The sequence below is a fragment of the Dermacentor variabilis genome, chromosome 3, assembly GCF_050947875.1.
Source record: "Dermacentor variabilis isolate Ectoservices chromosome 3, ASM5094787v1, whole genome shotgun sequence".
NCBI classification, from domain to species: Eukaryota; Metazoa; Arthropoda; class Arachnida; order Ixodida; family Ixodidae; genus Dermacentor; species Dermacentor variabilis.
In genome coordinates this window covers 127,682,467-127,704,937 of record NC_134570.1, presented here as the reverse complement: position 1 = coordinate 127,704,937, position 22,471 = coordinate 127,682,467, and positions in this window count along the sequence as shown.

The following is a 22,471-nucleotide window of genomic DNA, read 5'->3' as shown; positions in this document are numbered from 1 at the left end:
GCACTTCGTGTAATTTCTGAAGAACTACCCAAGAAATGAAGCGTGTTCACTGACTCCAAGGCTGCTCTTCATTGTTTGGTTTCTGCCTTACGCCGAGGACCCCACGAACAACTAGTTCTAGAAATCAGACTGCTGCTTCACCACCTCGTCGAGCAAGGACACGACATCACGTTGCAGTGGATTCCAAGCCACTGTGGCATAATGGGCAATGAACATGCCGACGCAGCAGCACGATCTGCACATAGGGAGGGCTTGCAAGACTCCAATCCATTCTCAAGAACAGACGCTGCAACGAAAATTCGTGTGCTTGCAAAGGAAGCTATCAAAACTTTATGGAACACACCAAGCTTAAAGCATACACGTCTACACCGACTGGACCCATCCCTTCGACTTCGACCCCCCCCCCCGGACTCTCTCGACTCGAAACAGCAGTACTTAGTCGACTGTGGCTTGGTGTCGCCTACACAAGATCCTTCGCCTTCCGAGTCGGTACGGACGACAGCGCGGCTTGCAGACACTGCGGCGGCGAGGAGACTATCGAACACGTGCTTTGTCATTGTCCCAATACAGCGGGCACCGGCTGTCACTAGCGACCGCGTTGGCACGCCTTGACGACAGGCCACTTTCAGAACAGTCAGTTTTGGAATGTCGACGTGAACTGTCGTCGCAGCAGAAGTCGGTCAAGGCTTTGTTGACTTTTCTACGTGACAGTGGCCTATTAGAAAGACTATAATTACCCCTTTTCGTCCCTTTTCATATTTTTTTTCTCACTCTTTTATTTTTGTCACGCTCTTCTTTCCGTCTTTACTTCCCCTTTCCCTTCCTCTAGTGCAGGGTAGCAAACCGGATGTTTTAAATTTAGTTAACCTCCCTGCCTTTCTCTCATTTGCATCTCTCTCTCTATCCGTATAACAAAATTTTCTGCGATAGTTTAACTTTGCCGAGCACTTTCGGCACGTAGACGACATCTCTGCCAAATACCCTTCCGTGAGCATCCGAATTAGCGGCATTATTAACTGCACAATGCACGCCGCCCGCAATAGTCGACGATCCACCGCAAGCTGAACAAGGGCAAGCGGACCAATTCGACTCGCCGGTAGCACTCTTCTCACCGGGTTATTTACTTTTATTGCGCTATGTTGGCCCCGCCGAAGCACTCTCCTCTTCTGCGCGCTCCTCGCCTGTCGTCAGCCAATTAATAAGGTTCACCTGTCGCGGTAATCGACGCCATTTACCTTGAAACCATCAAAACCAACCGCCTATAAACAAGGATAGCGTTTGATTGGACGGTTGAAATAACCATGCGGGTCACCGCTCGCCCTTGCGTTGGCGGTTACGTAAATTTGACGTCGGCAGATTGGAATAAAATCAGAATGAAATAACACTAGGTTATCGCGCCCCAAGTTGCGCACGCGATGGTTTCGATATATGCCACTCACAGCTGTAAGGTTACACTTCTGTCACCACGAATGGCGAAATATTCTGAGTTAACGCAATATTTTTTTTTCTTTTACTAGTAATGAACGTCACAGGCGTTGTTCCATGGTCTTCAGGCGGTTTCAAGTAAAATTTGCTATTCGGAGACAGTTCATTTGAAACAAAATAATCAATATGTTAATCACAGGAACCTCGTGGCTCATAAAATGTCCTATCGTCCAAAAGGCACGCGTTTGCTTTCTATGAGGTTGTGTAACCTTCTTTTTTTTTTTTTAGATTGACTTAAGCAGACAAGAATAGCCTGTCACATTAGTTTCCTCAGAAGACGCGATATTACTTGCACACACCACAAATCACAATGTGCATAATGCAAATCTAACAAATAATGTTTAATCCACCATTTCATCTTGTTAATTACAGTTTTCAAAAGGAAGCCTTTCAGTTCACGTAGCACCCTTCTTGTTAGAACCAAGGACGCCAGTTACAATGTGGATATTGTTCTTGTCAATAAGAATTGAAAAGGCTTTTTTTTTTCACACAACTTTGTCGCACGTTCTCCACTGAACGCGTTTTTTGAAGAAGGAAAATGTTCAATGCGACAGGCGGCTGCTACAGCTCAGGATGGCATAAAATCATTGTTCGTATATTCAGCACAATGGCCAATCTAGCAATGCGGGTCCAGGGGACCACTGAAAACTACCAAATATGACGTGTCTCTCACATCTGTTCTATCATTATTGTGAACGTGGCTGCGTTCCGACTTTTACAAACACTGCAAGTTTCTGTGCTATGAAGCACGCTGATACTACGGGAAATGGCGAAGCATTTGATAGGAAAAATAGGTCGGTGAGTTAGCTGCTATGCCTTGACGCACTGATACAGCCGTGTCAGAATCCGCATCAGCACGTCACTGCAATATCTGACAGCGCGTAATACGTACTTAGGCCTGCTCTCTTTTATTTTTCACGTATAAATTATCCTTGCTCGGCATGGTCTGCGACTAAGCACACGTACACGCCACAGGGCTGACATATCAGCCACCCCTTCGAACGGTATACCGTTCGAAGGTGGGTGCCTTGTAGGCATGGCGGAGTTGAATGCACTTCTCATGCGTTACACACCCCGTACATTTCCGCTTGCTTTATTTTTTAATTTTTTATTTGTTTTTAGCGCATTATAGATCTTATCAGTTCAAAAGAGAAAAAGCAGCTTCAGACTAAGTTTTCTTTTTTTGTTTATGAGAAGTTTTAATTTCTTTTTGATTTTTTGTTCCGCTACGGAACTAGGTGTGCATTTTGGATGTAAGGTGCGGTTTTTCAATTTCTAGGGAGCAGGCAATGCCTTAACGACCTCTAAAGAATTTACACGATAGAATAAGATCATACTATTTTTGCCGACTTCGTGAAAAACAGCTAATCAAACACTGCTTTTACTTGCAATGCGTCTTTATTTAACGGAGTTCAGAGAGTCCATTTAGAAGCTGGCGAAACCCCTGCATTCAATATGTTCATACTTCTGGTGCACTTTGTTCGCGAGAGACGAGACGCAACAAACATGCATGCTTAAGGCAAAAGGTATTTGAGTGTCTTGTTAATCGACACTTCGTCAAAATAAGCGTCGCAGTTCTTTTTTTTTTGTACTCTTTCTCGTTGTCGTTTTTAACGTCCATGTTCCACATCTGGCAGGTTCGATTTGTTAATAATAATCATAGTTTTATTGCTCTTTAAGTGATATAAACATTTACTGCCACACCTGTAAGCACGCAGTGCTTGTGGGTGGGCAAGCAGATCAGCAAAGGAGGTCGAGGAACACTGCAGAGCTAAGTGAAAACAAGACGAATCATCATCATCATCATCATCATCATCATCATCAGCCTGGATACGCCCACTGCAGGGCAAAGGCCTCTCCCATACTTCTCCAACAACCCCGGTCATGTACTAATTGTGGCCATGCCGTCCCTGCAAACTTCTTAATCTCATCCGCCCACCTGACTTTCTGCCGCCCCCTGCTACGCTTCCCTTCCCTTGGGATCCAGTCCGTAACCCTTAATGACCATCGGTTATCTTCCCTCCTCATTACATGTCCTGCCCATGCCCATTTCTTTTTCTTGATTTCAACTAAGATGTCATTAACTCGCGTTTGTTCCCTCACCCAATCTGCTCTTTTCTTATCCCTTAACGTTACACCTATCATTCTTCTTTCCATAGCTCGTTGTGTCGTCCTCAATTTGTGTAGAACCCTTTTCGTAAGCCTCCAGGTTTCTGCCCCGTAGGTGAGTACTGGTAAGACACAGCTATTATATACTTTGCTCTTCAGGGATAACGGCAACCTGCTGTTCATGATTTGGGAATGCCTGCCAAACGCACTCCAGCCCATTCTTATTCTTCTGATTATTTCCGTCTCATGATCCGGATCCGCCGTCACTACCTGCCCTAAGTAGATGTATTCCCTTACGCCTTCCAGTGCCTCGCTGCCTATTGTAAATTGCTGTTCTCTCCCGAGACTGTTAAGCATTACTTTAGTTTTCTGCATATTAATTTTTAGACCCACTCTTCTCCTTTGCCTCTCCAGGTCAGTGAGCATGCATTGCAATTGGTCCCCTGAGTTACTAAGCAAGGCAATATCATCAGCGAATCGCAAGTTACTGAACAAGACGAATATGATAATAATAATAATAATAATAATAATAATAATAATAATAATAATAACGTTAGAATATACGCGGTACTTGAAACAATATGCACTACTCTGCCTTATTTGACATCACTGAATGAGCTACAAGAAGAATCAGCAAACCCAAATTCTTAAATATTGTACGCGTGTATATACCGAGTGTTTCTGCTAACGCTTTCAAAATTTTTTTACGGTTGCCAGTGGTAGATAGCTCAATTATAGTTCATGAGGTGGTTTACTCAAAGCAGCGGACACTACCTACAAAAGAAATCGATATGCAAAAAGGACTAATTATCAGAATTCACTGAATAAATTTTTCAATAATTACTTTATGACCCATATCGCAATTTACAAATTTTAGCCCTGGAGTACCTGCACAAAACTGCGTAATTTGCAAAGACATTTAATCATTATGATAGTGTAAATGTATATCATTGGTAGCTTTTAGGCGATCAGGAAAGACTCAAAGCAAAAACAAATATATACAACATAAAAATAATACCCAATAGAGATACATAAGGCTCCTTAGAAAATACATGGGGAAGCTTATAGCAGGGGTGGGCCAACTTCAAGGCGTGTAGTGACGCCGCTTCCCTCTGTTCACGCTGCGCCATCTACTGGCGCCGCTTTAAAATCTGCGCTTGACCTCCGAGGTGTGCGGCGCGCCTGTGCGTGCAAACGCTGAAAGTTAGAGAGTTTTAGAATAGGGGCCCCAAACATTTTGGGGCCCCAAAGAAATAGCGTCGAAGCCACTGCGCATGCGCGAGACGCAAACTCCGTTTGAGTTTTGCTTTGGCAACGCTATTTCACCGATTAACGGGAGCCCGAATAGCGGCCCCAAAAGCTTTGCGTCAGCAAACATTGCGGCACCCATCGAAGCGACGGCTCTAACCTAGCACCAAACTTGGCTCGGTTCGTGGTAACGCGTGAAGTTCGCACACTAGAAGAAGTGACTGCGGTTATTGCTTTCTCATAACTAGCGTGTGTTGTGAAGATTGATTCATTAGACGCTGCTGACTCCGAATTCGATTGTGGAGTTTATGGCTCGTAGGCCTAACACGGCTAAGCTTGGCTGGTGAAGGCACGTAAAGTTGGTTTGCTCAAAACTAAGCGCAACTAATTGTTTTCTGCTTACAGAATAACCTCTAAATTGTAATTAAACGCGAGATCACGCAAGTCAAAATTACTATTCCTATCATAAAATGGTATATTTTATTTAAATATTTCTAATAGCTTTTTTTTTTGACGCCGTAGTGCCGCTGTCAGCGCAAGACGCTATCCGCAAACGCAAATCCCTATTCTAAAACTCTTCACTCCCGCGTGCCCCAACGCTAAGAACGACAGAAAGCTGAGCTAGTTGGTAAGGATTCATTATGCAAAATAGAAATGAGGCGTGCAGACAGGACACAAGAGTAGAGAAGTGGACAACACGAACGCCGACTATCAACTGAAGGGGGCACAGAGGCGAAAAAAGAAAGAAGGCACAAAACTCATCTGCGCATGCTCAGGAATGGTAACACCACGTGTCAATCGGGTAAACGTGCCGGCCTACGTGAGAGATAACTGTTAAGGTACTTAATCTCTTCCTTATGCAAAGTAATCGAAGGCTGACTCACGCACGCACTTCCACCATTATAGATATGCCATGCCTCTACCATAAGACGCGTATCTTCATTCTTATGCCTGTACAATATCGCGCATTCATCTAACTCTGGCGTGCAGTTACAATCTCGGCAATGAAGCGAAAGATTAGAAGGCGATTTTTTCGCCTCTGTGCCCCCTTCAGTTGATAGTCGGCGTTCGTGTTGTCCACTTCTCTACTCTTGTGTCCTGTCTGCACGCCTCACTTCTATTTTGCATAATGAACCCCAACGCTAACACCCGCAAAGCTCTTTGAGGCCCCAAACTATTGGGGCCGCTATTCTAAATCACTCTATTGTTTTCTCGTTGGTCGCGTGATCTCGTTACACAGCTCGCTAAAGCGTCGGGCTGCTGTGCTTGTGACGCACTTTGATAGAACAGCGACGCATACCAAGTGTCCCAGTGATCACATTTCCAGTGGCCCAAATTGGCGTGAAAAAGATTCATTAAGAACAGTGCGCCCAAAATGCATTCATCACGCAGTTTGCTAAAGTGTCTGAGGAATCCGTGTGGCGCTTGAGCATGCATGTGGCGTGCGCGGGTTCAGTTCCGCCCAGCAAGGGAGGAATTTTAAAGGGTTTAGTTTTTTCCCTGCAGAGGGCTACATACGCTGTCGCACATACCCAGTAACGCAAGTTTTCGTGAAAGACGTTAGATGCGGACATACATACATTCCGCAAAGTGGGTGAAGTTCTAAAGAAACGAATCACGTTTGAAAAAAAATAGCAGTAGCATTTGACCAAATAGCTTTGAAGAGAAAGTTCCATAAGTTATGGATTTCAGTTAAATAAATCCTGCCTACTTAGACAGGGTAAATCTGAGAGCAAATCACTCTTTAGGACTTGAGTACATCACTCAACTCCAATTCTGCACTGCTCACCTCAAGTATGGAAAAACAACTTGCGCCGCATACGATTGCTTTGAAGTATATTATTATGCCCAAAAGAAAGCATGTTGCGTATGTAAAGGAGGTAACCACAACTTCTTTATCTAATTCATGTTTTACCTTACGTGATATCAGAAAATTTTAGATTATCATTTAAATATGAAGTATAACGTAACCTTTTAACGCAGTAACGTAATTATTCATCGTGAAATGGATTCAGCAGGTATTTCTTGTTTCTGGATTAGTTACGAACAAATCGTCGTCTAAGCCTATCCCATACCAGCTACAATACCTCAGCCAGCGCATTATTCCTGCATGTTGTCGACTGTGTTTCCATCATTCTTGCCCAGTGTAATCGGCCCATCTACGCCTCCGCAAGGCGACCCATTTCTGATGGCAGTGTTATATTGAATAAAGAAATAACAGGATAAAGTTCATGAAGGTGGGACGAACGCAACATTTTATTGCCGATAACTAAATGAACACCACTCATAAAAGGGAAACTTTGTTTGAAGGAATTATTGAGGAAGTGAACATTGAAACACAACATACTCCATCTATTTTTGAAAGTACCTTCCCGAAAGAAAATTGGCGTTCTTTTTTTTAAATTTCCACTTCTAAGGTGCAACGAAACACATTGAGCCATAATTATAGCGTGGTGCTAAGAGCCGAAGTTAGAAATCGCCGCTGTAATTCTTACCACGAACGACGCCATTCGTAGACTAGACAAATATAGCCCTTACAATAAATTCGGCGCTTGTCGTATAGGGCAATAACAGGACGACTCTTAGTTTAAATGTGGAAATTTGCACCATTGCACTGTTTTATTCGATAACCATGGTGTTGCATAAAATTTCATACCTCACATTTGTTAATCAAGCCAGCATTGCAAAAGGCCAGGTGCCTACTCTGCAGCTCTGTTCGACGCGATGGTTTATATTTAAGTGAGATGCCAGCAAGCAAACAACAACACAAAAGCTTGCTTACACTTTCATTTATTCTATATAATTATAGGAGCGCTGACTGGAACTACAAGAGCAATTTATTACTTTATTGCGAGCAAGGCCAAGTACGAGGAGGGACGAGCGACGCAAAATATGGTAATTTCCCCATAATGTATTCAAGGAGCTTGTACGAGCTAATCAAACCCCACAATTGCGCAAGAACAAAAAAGTACTCTGATGGAGCAAGTGGCGGAATCGACACCTTCTTCATGGAACAGCCTTCACCGACTTCACAGAAAGGTTCGCGCGCTTCACCAACGTCGGGGCCCGTTGCTCCTGCTCCGGCTCGTCTAGTGGCACCGGCGTTTCCTTCTCCCCGGTCCATTCTTCGTCGGTGGCGTCCTCAGCTTCGGTGGCGTCCGAGTCCTCCGCACTCGCCGCGTGGATCTCGCCCGCTCGCTCGTCGGCCGCCGTCGTGACGACCGCTTCGCTGGCGTTGGTCGAGAACGGGCTGACCAGTTCCACGGCGGGCGTCACCTCGTCGCCACCGGCCGCGGCGCGGCTCACGTAGAAGGAGGCGGCCGACACCAGCACGGCCAGGCCGCAGAGCGCGCACAGGGCGAACGAGGCCATGGCCGCCTGGTTGCTGCCTTCGGCAGGATCGTAGCTGATATAGTTGGTGCTGGGAGGCGGGGCGCCGGCGCCCCCGAGATCGCCGTCGCCCGCGTACTCGCCGTAGGCTGGCACTGCCGCGGCGGCAGCCTCAGCCTCCGCTTTGCTGGCGCGGCGCAGGATGCCTTTCAAGGGTCGCTTGGGAGCTGCCGGTAGAGCTGCCATGATTCTTCTTCTTGCCGCTTTCTTCCTTTTCTCTTTCGAACCGGTGAAACGGGCCAGAAGAGACAGGTCAGTTTGCCTCCTTTATTTATACAAGAGAAAATGTAAAAATTCGCTGCTTTCACACCTACCGACAGATGTATGCAGATTTTCGGTAGAGCCTATATTTAAAAAATGCTACTAAATATTTGAAACCTGGTGATCGTACTTTTTATGAAACCATCAGGGAATTTAAAAAAACGCAGAGACTCCTCCAATATCACTGAACTTCTTTAATTTCTGTTCCATACGGATTATGTTTTTTCTTATACTTTACTTCAATTTCTTTTTTAATTTTGAGTCACTGCCAATTAATTACTTTCCCAGGCGCATATATTTTGCAACAAAAACAATCTATTTGCTAATAAACGAACTGCAATAATTAGCTTCCTAGTTACCAACTTTACGACCGATATCTAAGTAAAAGTTGAAGCGAGTTGTTATAATATTAAAATGCAGAAACGTGAAACTAGACCCTTATGGCAATTCCTTTACACTTTGCAATATAAACAGGTGTCGTATAGTTGTAAGCAAGAAAGTAATTATTGCAATTATATTATTTAGCGAATGAATTGCGTTGCTGATTTTGCAGATTACGTCCACCTCGGCAGATAAATATCTGTAGTGACGTGACTCCAGTAACTCTTACAGGCTTAGTTTCAAAAAAGCAGTGTTCCAAGCAAGTAAAAATTATGCAAAAAACAAGGCAAATCTTGGAATCTATGTGAACCGAAGCTTTCGTAGAACGGTCAATGAAATGCTATAAATGTGTCATCTCATTCCTGCGTCCTTGGCGTAAAGGAAAATGTCGCGCGCATGTATTCTCGCGCACCCGTACTACGCAACGTGTCAAACGTGACAATCATCTCACTGCTCGCTCGCATACTTCTCTAGTTATTGCATCATCTCCTTTTTTATTGATTTTATTTCTTTTACTTTGCGGTTATCGTCTTCAAATAAGAATTTCCTTTAGCTACCTCCTGTTTCCCGATTCTTGGCCTGTCCTCCTTAGTAGGTGCGAGCCATGACACAGGTTAATCGTCATGATCATGAGCATCATGATCATCTCAAAGAGATAGTTTGCATGAACACGATGCAATTTTAAGTGCCTTTGTGGCCTAATGATTAGAGTATCAGGCTTCTGTGAAGGGATACCGTGGTTCGACAACTCCCTCTCCCCCTCCCCATAGGTAATGTAATTAAATTTTTGTGTAGTTGATATTTGGCAAGACAGTAAAAGCATCTAGCAGCCATGGTCGGGAATGTCGGGAAGTGTTCGAAAAGAAAGCTTCGCTTGAAAGCACACGTATAGTATATGCTGGTTGTCTGGCGCACCAAGTCAATGCGCGGTGAGAACATGGCCATCGCATGCCTTCAGGAGAAAGCGAAAATATTTGCCTTCGGATATTCGTAGATGCATTCCAATCCGAGCCACTCATACAGCAAATACGTCACCAATCTGTGACGTATGAAGAACGCAGTAGCAATACTGTGAAAGACAAAAATAACTTTTATTGGGCGAACTTGTGCCCACAAAAACAGGCTACACTTAAAGAACGACGACGACGGCGAACACAGTCGGCGATCGTCAAAATCTGATCAGCAGGTCAAGCGCGTCGGCTTTTATACATCAGTCGTGGGATGTTCCAGACTAACCGCTGGGACCCGCGTGTCTTCCACAAAGTTCTATACCATTCGCGTCACGCGATGAAATCAGATAACACAAGGTTCGGTAAAAACAGACAGCGGATAGAACTATCGATAGCATTCCAGAAACGTCCTATACATGCAGGTGCGTCCTGCGCTGTGCGATAACATTTGTTAGGCGGTGAGACGTGGTCACACGATAAAGATAGACATGTACACGTGTCAATACCCCCTCTTAAAAATCATCGAACCGATGCTGCAAGCAAACGAAAGTAATAAGCAAGAACACCCCTAGCAGAGAAGCAACAAAATAAGGAAGTTCGTCAGCGTGCGTAAGAGGGCTTAAGACGCGCCACGTGGACCACTTCAGATCGTGCGCGGCGCCGCTGTGAATGCGAAATGCCGCCCGGCAGGACCTCATAGTCCAGTTAGCCAATACGCCGGATGATCTTGTAGGGTCCGAAATAGCATCGCAGTAGTTTCTCACTCAGTCCTCATCGGCGTATCACGGTCCAAGCCCAAACACGGTTACCGGGACGGAACACGGCGTAGCGTCGTCGGAGGTTGTAGTGTCGGTGGTCGGTACGCTGCTGGTTCTTGATCCATAGGAGGGCGAGCTGCCGGGCTTCTTCGGCGCGCTGGAGATAGGTGGCGACGTCAAGATTCTCTTCGTCGGTGACGTGCGGCAGCATGGCGTCGAGAGTCGTCGTCGGGTTCCTGTCGTAAATCAGCTTGAACGGCGCGATCTGCGTTGTTTCTTGCACCGCGGCGTTGCAAGCGAACGTTACGTACGGCAAAACGGCATCCCAGGTCTTGTGTTCAACGTCGACGTACATTGCTAACATGTCGGCGAGGGTCTTATTTAGGCGCTCCGTAAGGCCATTCTTCTGTGGGTGGTAGGCAGTTGTCCTCCTGTGCCTTGTCTGACTGTACTGCAGAATGGCTTGGGTGAGCTCCGCTGTAAAGGCCCTTCCTCTGTCTGTGATGAGCACTTGTGCGGCGCCATGTCGCAGCAGGATGTTCTCGACGATGAATTTCGCTAGTTCGGCTGCGCTACCTTTCGGCACAGCTTTCGTTTCAGCGAAGCGGGTGATGTAGTCCGTCGCCACGACAATACAATTATGTCCGGTTGTTGAAGCCGGAAAGGGTCCCAACAAGTCCATCCCGATCTGCTGAAACGGTCGGCAAGGACACTCGATCGGCTGTAGTAATCCAGCAGGCCTTGTCGGTGGTGCCTTGCGTCGCTGACAGTCACGGCTTGTGTTGACGTAACGGGTAACGTCGGCGATCAGGTGTAGCCAGTAATATATTTCCGATATCCTCGATAGCGTCCTGGAGCCTTCTTCGTGATCTTGTTAAATCGACGGTAATAGACGCAGAATTGTAGGGTTCCGTCCTTTTTCTTCACCAAGACTACAGGAGATGCCGACAGTCTTTTCGACGGCTGGATGATGTCGCCGCGTAGCGTTTCGTCGACTTGTTGCCTAATAGCTTCACATTATCGCAACGAAACTCGGTAAGGGCTCTGGCAGAGCGGTTGAGTGCACTCTTCGGTCATTATGCGATGCTTTGGTACTGGTGTTTGTCGAATCCTCGAAGACGACGAAAACCAGTCTTGGTATCCTTGAAGCAGACTTCTGATCTGTTGCTCCTTAATCATGGTGAGACTTGGATTTATGTCGAAGTCTGGTTCGGGAACTAAGGTCGTCGGGGTAGATGCGACAGAATTCGAGAGGACAAACGCATTGCTGGTTTCCAGAATTGCCTCGACGTACGCGATCGTCATGCCCTTGTTGATGTGTTTGAACTCCTGGCTGAAGTTTGTCAGCAACACCTTCGTGTTTCCTCCGTGCAGTCGAGCGATCCCTCTTGCGACGCAAATTTCACGGTCGAGTAGTAGACGTTGGTCACTCTCGATGACGCCTTCTACGTCAGCGGGTGTTTCGGTGCCGAAGGAAATAATAATGCTGGAGCACGGCGGGATGATCACTTCATCCTCGAGCACACTCAAGGCGTGGTGACTACGAGAGCTCTCCGGCGGTATCGCTTGATCTTCCGACAGCGTTATCGATTTCGACTTCAGATCGATGATTGCGCTGTGTTGGTTCAGGAAGTCCACGCCGAGAATGACGTCTCGTGAACACTGTTGGAGGATAACGAAGGTAGCAGGTGTCCGGTCATCAACGGTAATTCTTGCCGTGCAGATTCCAGTCGGCGTAATGAGGTGTCCTCCAGCGGTACGAATTTGAGGGCCTTCCCATGCAGTCTTAACTTTCTTCAACTGGGCTGCGATGTTCCCATCGTGACGGAGTAATCGGCCCCTGTGTCCACTAAGGCGGTGACCATGGCCGTCGAGAAACATGTCGAAGTCGGTGGTTCTTTGTCTTGCGTTGCAGTGAGGTCTTGGCGTCGGATCACGGCTGCGTCACATTGACCTATGGCTGGTACGTGGCGTCGTCAGGTCGTCTTTCGTCGGCGTATTCTTTGCTTCCAGACTTCGTCGGGGCGGCGGTGTGTCGTTGTTATGTCGTCGAGAAAGTCTCTTCAGCATCTTCGTCAGCGACGGAGGATCTTCGCCAGTTCGATGAACAGCAACCGCACCTCTATCGGTTGCTGCTTTTAGTTATCCGGACATGGGCTCACAGAGCGACCCCAGGCTAGGGAAGTGTATGGACGGCGCTACGGCGACAGGTAGCGGCCTAGTGATGGCGAACAGGATGGTCGTCAAGGGCTGTATTGAGTAGCGGCGAGGTAGCCGGCGATATCGCGAGGTCGTTCGCCAAGCTGTAGGCGCGGCGCGTTAACGATGAACACTCGGAGGCCCATTTCGCGGTATGGGCATCAGCGGTAGATATTTCGGGCTTCCCCGCAGTGATAGCAGAGAGAGTGGTGGTCAGGAACGCGCCAGACGTCTTTCTTCTTCGGGTAGCTGCGCTGTGCGACGGGTGGGCGTGCTGGCGGCGGTGGCGGTGCACGACCGAATATGCGGCGTTACAGGGCCCTGGCGCGGTCGCGGAGGGGGATCTTGACGACGGGCGACGACGGCGTAGGTCATCGCTTTCGGCACAGGAAGCGACGATTCGGGCTGCACTTCGGTAACTCCCAGTGACCGTCGAAGTTCGTCCTTGACGATGTCAGTGACTGAGGACACCTGAGGCTGCGACGAAGGAAACATCTTGCTCAGTTCTTCGCGCACAATGGCCCTGATCGTCTCTTGGAGATCACCGGAGCCCAGTGCTTGGAAGGCGCACTGCGCCGTGAGCACTTGGCGGTTATATTGCGTTGTGCGCATTTCTAGAGTTTTCTCAATCGTCGTTGGCTCTGTCAATAACTCAGCTATGGTCATCGGTGGGTTTGGATCACTCCGGCGAAAAGTTCTTGCTTTCCGCCTCGCATCAAGAAACGCACTGTTTTTCTCTTGGGACATTTCCAGGTCAGCGTGCCGGAAAAGACGGGTCATCTCTTCCGTGATGATGGTGATGGTGTCATTGGGTAGTTGGCCTCGGGTTTCCAGCGGAACTTCGGCCCTTTCTTTACGGACAGCGCTCGTGAACGACCTCAGGAAGTTACTGCGGAACAGTTCCCATATTGTAAGGGTGGACTCCCGGTTCTCGAACCAAGTCCTCGCGGCATCTTCGAAGAAGGAGTGCACATATCGTAGCTTACCCTCAGAGGTCCAGTGTTGAAGGTCGAGATCCTTTCGAAGGTTTCGAGCCAGGTTTCCGGATCCTCCGACGTAGCTCCACGGAAAGTAGGCGGTTCTCTGGGTTGTTGAAACACGATGGTTGAAACTGGGGCTGCCATTGTGGCTGTCTTGGCCACAATCTTCTTGGTCTTCTCAGGTAGAAGTCCGTGCTCCGGGGGTAGCTGTTGAAGACGGCGGCTTGCTCGATGGTCCGGGAGTACGTTGGTGTTCTCTTAGCGGTCCAGGCTTGAAGCACGGCTTATCGGGGGCGTCCGGTACATGAAAGAAAAGCACCTCCACCTGATGTCACGTGGTAGTGACGTATGAAGAACACAGTAGTAATACTGTGAAAGGCTAAACTAACTTCTATTGGGCGAACCTGTGCCCACAAAAACAGGCTACACTTAAAGAACGGCGACAACGGCGAACACAGACGGCGATCGTCAAAATCTGCTCTGCGGGTCGAACGCGTCGGGTTTTAAACATCAGTCGTCGAATGTTCCAGACTAATCGCTGGGACCTGCGTGTCTTCCACGAAGTTCTCCACCATTCGCGCCACGCGATGAAATCGTCTAACGCAAGGTTCGGAAAAAACAGACAGCGGATAGAACCATCGATAACATTCCAGAAACGTCCTATACATGCAGGCGCGTCCTGCGCTGTGCGATAACATTTGTTAGGCGGTGAGACGGGGTCACCCGACAAAGATAAACATGTACACGTGCCAATATATATAGCTAACCTTTTACAAACTTCTATACTCGAGCGTTGTACTTCTATTCGTCCCGTTTTATCCGACGCACGTTCAAGCATGCTGCGCCGACTGTGTTGACTTTGGCGCCTGGCTGCGCGTTCCGATATCCTGATATGACTACGTAATAGCAGTTTGTATAGAAAAATTTATTGAAAAGAGAAAAAGAACGGAAAACAAAAGGCTGCCTAACGGCGGGGCCCTTGGTCCAGAGCTCAACGGGCGCAGGCTGCTCACTGGGCCTGATGTGGGGATAAATTCTGTAATAGTCCACGTAGTCGACACGTCCATTTCGTGTGCTATTGACCTTCTGATTGGCTATGGCGCCTTGTGCTGCGGACGTGTAGCGCAGCCCCGCCAAACAGCACTTCAATAGCAGACGAAATGGACATGTCCACTAGGTGCACTCTTACAGAATAGCTCCCCTGGAAGATCTGTTCGACTCTGCATAAGGCAGTCCGCGAGTCGCGTCTCCCAGGGCAGCGAGAAGTTTAAGGTTAGTGTAAGTGGTGAGTCCACTTTGTGAGCGCGCCTCTCGCAGTCCCACGTGATAGTGTGGGTCGATCGCCGCACGAAGCGTAAGTATGTTGTGGCACCGCCAAACTAATAAGCGATATGCGAAACGCTGGAACTAGGCTTTTCTACACGGTCAAGTTGCCCTACACGATATGGCTGACCTTCCACCCACGGCAGCCTTGTGCCGAGGGTAGACTTGCAAAGAGCGAGGTATGGAAGCGATGATGGCAAGTATAGTAACACCAGCTCATGGGTTCCCGTTTTATTTCTGTATTATTGGGGTGACATCCGCCACAATCTTAAGGGCAGCCCATCACGACGCGGGCAGCCGGCTGCACGTTCCCACCGCTTCCGTGCTCCAACGCTGGCTGGCTGCCTTACTGGCTGCTCTCTCATAGACGCCCAATACGGACCGTGCCGCCGCCGGCCTTCATCGCAGCCGCAAGAAAACTGTTGTGACACTCCCCTTAGCAGCTTTGCCATTAGAGCCTACTCACATAGATGCGATTACTACAGCTAAAGCAAGAAAGAAGAGGACGTGCTGAGATCTTCGCAGCACATTGTACGCGTGGTCTAGAGTAATAAAACAGCACAGCGGAGAACTGCAGAAGGAACAGCGCGGCTCAGCTAAAGCATATAGTCGAAAAATTCCCATGCACGTCAGCGCTAACTTTGTCGCGCAGGTTCATGTAAGGAATATTCGTAACATGGCTGCTTCGAGTAGACGATTCAGTGAAGCTAATATTTTAAAAGTAACATTTGCTAATGAGCGCAAATGCATTTGAAACCCATACTACACGAAACTCCTATGCTAACCATTGAGTGTTTATCTGCAATGAGACTTGAAAATTTTGTTGGCGTTTGTGAATAGTAATTTTTGAAACCGAATTCAATACAATTTGAACAGCGCCGAACGCTAAGCGAATAGAAAGCTGATCTAATAGCTTTCTAATAATGAGAGCTTTTTAAACCATATTTATATTAGTATTCACCATTATATATCTGTAATAAAATATTTACTTCTTTGGTATTACGTGCCATAACTACGATTTGGTTATGAAGCACGCCATGGTGTAAACGGAAATGTAGGTTGACTGCAGCGATGCTGCCATGAGAAAAGCCCTCATTCTCTAGTTGCTGAAAATGGCGCCCCTATTATAGAAAATGACGTTGCAATCCAACGTACGAATTCTGCATTATTAAATCGTACCAAAACAATTTCCATTGCCGAATTCTATGTCTTGGTCAAATTTGAGTGCAAATGATTTTTGTTTCGCTGTAAAGGTCTGTCTCCTACACTGATGCAGCGTGCTCATGTGCAGGTTGTATCAAATAATATAAACGATGCTTTCATATTGTAACTTCTTTATTTGCCATAAAAAATAACTCACCTATGCATTATTCTTCTACTTAGTCAACAAATTTTGAAATGCATTTTTCCCAGCGTATCGGCAGCTTTTACCTCCCATCATCATAAAAAGATGTGGATTGTGTCAGCAACCATTTAGGTTTATCCTCCTACACTGCATCGTCGTCGTGGGGACGTTGACCTGCTAGCATTTCTTTGAGCAGCTCAAATAAATGAAAGTCACAAGGTGACAAATCAAGAAGGTGTTCCCGTGGCGTCCAGCTCATTGGACATTTAATAATTTTGCCCATGTGACAGTGCAGTGCGGGCTTTGGCGCTGACACAGAGAACAAACACTTTAGGCGCTGGTCGATCGCGACTTTTGCGGCAGTAAGCTAGCTTAAACTCGCTCAATATGTCACAATATTATGTAGCATCGATGTTGCGACGATCAATATAGAAAGCTATGTGCAAAATGCCGTGACATTCCCAAAAACCATTTGCGCGCACCTTGCCAGCTCACTGCAGAGCCTTCGCTTTAACAGGGGCTGCCTCACTTTTCTCCTCTCCATGCCTCGACTCAGGTGCTTAGTGGCGTGCCCAAGTTTCATCACAGGTAACGATGCAATTCAAGAATGCGGCTATTGTGCAAACAGCGCCGAGAGCTACTCACACAGGTGCAGGCGTACAAACTTTGTTCTGATGTCAAAATACGCGGGACCAAGGTTGACTGAGCCCTATAGGTCTTTTGTCAATAAGCATTGAGTGCTTTAATAAAATATGCCTATCTTAGAGCGAATTTTGGAAACATTCAAACGTCGTCACAAATGGCTTGAACGTTCTACTCCGTAATGCTCGTCCGTGGGTGGCGAATATGGTTCTTGTTTCGAACATGTTCCCGGCCTTCCACGAACACGTTATGTTAGCCAAAGACATGCGCCCTTGACAGTGTTTGCTTTGACAGTGGTCATATTCATCAACAAGTGGCGGTCATCTCAAGACGCTCATTGGCGTTGGCAGGATATGCACGGCCTCCTTCTTGGCCAATCCCCCGTTGTAGATACGCACCGTAGTACGGACTTCCTCGAACACTTAGCGATCATTTGAAAGTGATAACTGGGGCTGGCGCGAAAGAAATGTACGCGCTGTTGTCACCTTATTATAATCCGCTTGAAACTTTGTTATGTCGTACATGTCCTTCAAGTGACCAATCATTTAAGTATATGAAACAATGGGTTCAGCGTTGCACTTCAACATGCGTGTCTTCCATAAGCTATGCAGTCCCATTAGGAAAAAAAACATCAAATGTCATTGCGTTGCCACTTTCTTCAGTTCAAAACTACTTGTAGTTTCTCTGTGGTGCATGGTGCGCACACGTAAATTTTATAGGTCTTTTTCTAGATCTATGCGAACGTATCTGATGTGTTGGCTAGTTCATGCACGTTTGTCGCATATAGTATTATGCATGCCGCAAAATATACCATGAACGCATGATGGCTTGCAGTATCAACTCCGTAAGAGATACAGTGAGAGGGACTCCATAACCGGAGCGCTCAAGCGAACCCCCATGTGCTTGAAAGCAGCTTTACGCGAAGTTGAAGCACGACATCTCCAAGGCACAGGTTTGCTGCAGCGCGCTTTATGAGTTTTGGGTGGCTCGACCAGTAGGTTACAACGGGCTTGTTAGCGTGTGGCTCGTATTTCCAGCACACATGCGCGACAGAGATCATCTACCGGTCCAGAAAACGAATAGACCCTACTTCACAGAATTAGTGGGTTAAAGTGAAGGTACTTGCTCATTCTCGAAAAGATTCCAGTGCACGTCCCGCGTCATTTCACTTGAAAGAACAGCCGGATGTAGACAACGTAACTGAAAGCATTCAACGCTCGGAACTGATCCAAAGTCTCCAACAGGGCCCTGTCATATAACGCCAGCAAGAAGCCACTGAGTAAAGCTGCTGTGCATGAACCTTGTATTTGTGTACACACCTTCTGGTACGTACCACACAGCGAACGTCGAGTGCAAGTAAGATGACAGTAGCTCAAAGATATTGTACAACACGTCCTGTAAATGATGACGCGCCGTGCATACCTCTCCATTCCTCGATGCGCTTCAAAATCTCGTAACGGAGAACAGTAAAGAACCTTTATGCCTACGGACAGTTCACTGAAACTTTCTTGCCGATTCTCATTCAAGAAAGAGATCGCACCTTCGGAATTACTGGTTAAAACAGGTCGTCAATCTTAAGCAGTTGTAGTTTTAATGCGTTAGCATTCTTAGCATACTTGAGACACTTTCGGAGCTATCTATATATATGTCCGTCTGTCTGCCTGTCTGTCTGTTAATCTTCCCGTGGCGAAAGTAGTTAAGCTTCTCAATCATTTACACTTTTCAGCGTATTTCTTCATGGACCACCCTAATGCGTTTCTGGTGTCTAAACATAGGCAAAAATAGCATTTGTGACAAATTCAGGCTTTATTTTAGAGCATGTCGGTGAAAATAAAATTTTAGAAGATAGTACATTTTTATCGACAGTGCTACAAACCAAGGAGAGGCCGACTTCGATAACCGAAGGCACTTGCTATGGATCCCGGAACACACCGAATTGAGCACCCCCAACGAAGCGGCTCACTGCGTTGCTCGAGTCCTCACTCACCGAGCATCATCGGAGGAAGGGCCCCGCGGGGTACTGGAAACGTCTGGGCAGGGGATCGTATCGTGTGACCAGGTTCCACGACATCACGACACATCGCCAGTTACAAAGACGTGTATATCCTTTCCCTCACGCTAGGTTAGACAGGACGCAAGCAGTACATTTCAGACAATTACAAACGGATTCTTAGAGAAACCCCAGACTCATGCATGCCATGTATCCAGACATGTACACTACAAACAGATGCACATCGTGTGGCGAGGTTGTCACACTTAATCACATGTTATGGGAACGACAGCACTTAACAAACAAGTCGGGCAGTGCCGACCCCTACATCTCTTCCACCGTCAGCCTCCGTTCGCGCTGGAAGACCGCACTGCTCAGCTCGAACCTGACAGCACAACTATGGGCCGTCCAGCGAGCCGAGGAAGCCGCTTCGAGACAAGGGCTCGGAACCGCGTCCGCGGCGGGTACCCAGACCCACTAAAAAGACGGCGGACTCAAATCTTATTGATTTGAAAATAAAGTTTACGCTTTCTCTCCTTCCGTGACCATATCTTGTGAAACATTTCCCCAAAAACCAGTCCAGGGAAGCAGCAAGAGACAATGGCTACCTGGACAGAGGAGGCCATCCAACTCACTAATTCGCATTATCAAATACTTCTCTCCGGCACATATTTACCTCGGTGTTAAGGGTTGAAGAAGAAAGAAAAAAGAAAATCTTTATTCCCGCATAGTGCAATACAATATCAGTGACAGTATCATCTGGATCCTTAGCCTATGTGGCCAGTTTTGGATCCATACAGTAAAAGTCGGCATAAATTGCAACCCAAAGTAAAAAGCAATAGAAGGTTGGTTTATATGCATGATTTAAAGTGATGTTTTAATGATGGAACGGCATTTGCAAGTTTTCTTATGAAGCTGGCTATTTCATTCCAGCTTCTTGCACCGATAATTGATAGGGAACGTAGACCATACACATTATGAGTTTTTGGCAAGTTGAATTTATTATGCTCAACTCGTCTAGTAAAAACTTGTCTAATATGGTATGGTATAGTAAAACTTCCTTCTGGTCCTTCGGAACGCGCGTCAGCACGTAGCAGGCCGCTCCCTTGTAGGCGTGAGAAATATTGAGACATCTGGCTTGTTCGTGGTTAGTTTTCAGTTAAGTTTAATTCCGGAAAAGTGCAACTATACATACATGCTATTGTGTCAACAGTGAAGTCGTGCGAAAGACCGTATTGTACATTTGTTATCAAAACAGGTCTGCGAGAGGATATGCCAGCGCTGTTATACTGAGAAAGTGCTTGTTTATAGTTGAGACAACAGCCAACTAGACAACAATAAATATGATCAAGATTAGGTAAGTAGTTACCCTGTATAAAATTAATAGCGCGAATGTTCGTGCGCCGCTGCTTCCAAACTTTTGACGGTGACACGACCACTACTAAGTATAGACATTTGCCAATCTCTCTGCCAAGCACCTTAAAAAGTGGAACAAATCAGCGAATGCACAAAACGAAATGAACTCTCAATGAGTAAATGTAGAATGAACGCTTCTTTACGCATCATGTCTTAAACAAGTACTCCGAAAGGTTCCCGCACTTGTGCAAACATTGGGACTCGTTCCTACTTCAAATCTTCAAGTGGGATGGACGTTTGTCCATCCGGTCCATGCTTCATCGCTGGTGTGCGCAACGTCGGTGGCGGCCTAGCTCTTCACTCTCGCCACGCCGACGTTGGCCACGCACGCGTCCGGCTTCTGTGCGACGGCGTCTCCACTCAGGTTGGCCGTAAGCGTGGCAGGCGCTTTCATGCCGGGCGTTTCCTCGTCCCCTCCTGCTGAGATGCGGCTCACGTAGAAGGAGGCGGCCGACGCCAGTACGGCGAGGGTGCAGAACGCGCACAGAGTAAACGAGACAAAGGCCGCCTGGTTGCCCCTGTCGGTAGGATCGTATCCCAGTTGTACTGGCTGCCGTGCGCCACCACAACCTCGGGCACCGCCTCCGTCCAGGTTCGCGAGGGCGGGTGGTGGTGCTATGGCAACAACGGCATCGTAAAATTTGCAGCGCCCTTTCAGGATACCTTTCAAGGGCTGCTTGGGAGCCATTGGTGGTGCTATACCACTGTTGGTGGTGGTGGTAGTGCTGCCGCAATTGTTGTAGTTGTAGCATAGGATAGGATATCCTTCTACGATGGCGCGTACCCACTGCACGGGATTGGCCATCATTTCGATGGTATTAGGAAGATTCTGTTATTAGAAAATTGGTAAAGGTGTCAGGTGGAAATGGATAAAAATAGTGTTTGAAGAATTTAGAAGAATCGCCTTGAAACAACAAAGAATTCCTCCACGGCTGAGCAAACATCGCCCTGATAGTTCCCAAGAGAGGAGTCTCCAAGAGAAAAATTATTTAAAATGGAAAAATTTAAACCAAGTTGCCTGAACACTGGTTATAAAGTGTTTTTTTTTCTTAGAAAAAAAAACGGTGGAAGAATTTTAAAAACAAACCTATGGTACCATCTTCTGCACAGATTTGGCACAAAGGAGAGGGTGCCAGACGAGCCATGTGACCATAAAAGTTTAGTACTGGTATTCTGCAGCGTAACCGGGTAAAAATTACTTCAGTTTTTCTGGTGTAAAATGGATGTTTGTGTCAAGAGAACAGGAGCTGTCTGTATTCTAAAAAAATTGCTATAGCTGGCTTCAAAAATCCTTGAGCAGTTGCATATCTCCTGAACCTTGTTGTAGCTATGTAAGCTCATGTAGAAAATAATGGTAGTACAGGGTCATTGAGGGCAGCTTTCGCGAAGCTCTCAGCTATTTCGTTCATGTATAATCCCTCATGACCAGGCACCTAAAGTAATCTATTCAAATTTATGAGGGCAGGCACTAGAAAACGAAGTGTACGTAAAAGGTTAGTACCACTACTTTTTGTGAGCGATCTACATAAAGATAAAGAATCAGGTATTACGCCTACCGTTGATATTGATGAATTTAGTTTACGTAAAGCTAACAGTACAGCTAGAAATTCAGCCAGAAATACGGATAAGTAGCACGAAATCCTGATTGACAATGACCAGTCTAGAGCAGAAGCGAAAATTCCAATTCCGGAGTTTTCTCCACACTGTGAGGCATCTGTTGCAATGACCGTATTTTTTATCTAAACTCAATAAATGGTTTTGTAATAGTCCATTTATTATATTATGAGAGAGAAGTTTTGCATTGTTTACGTAGATATCATCACAGATGATTTCTAGAATTTCTCGCACATCACAAACAGGTGGCACCTCCCAAATACGTGCCTTTAAGGGATTAATCAAGGTGTTTGTACAAAGACCACTGGTGGTGTATGAAATCGGGGCCTGTGTAGTCCGAAGACCAACGCAAGTTTGGAAATGAATATGCTTTCCAGTCT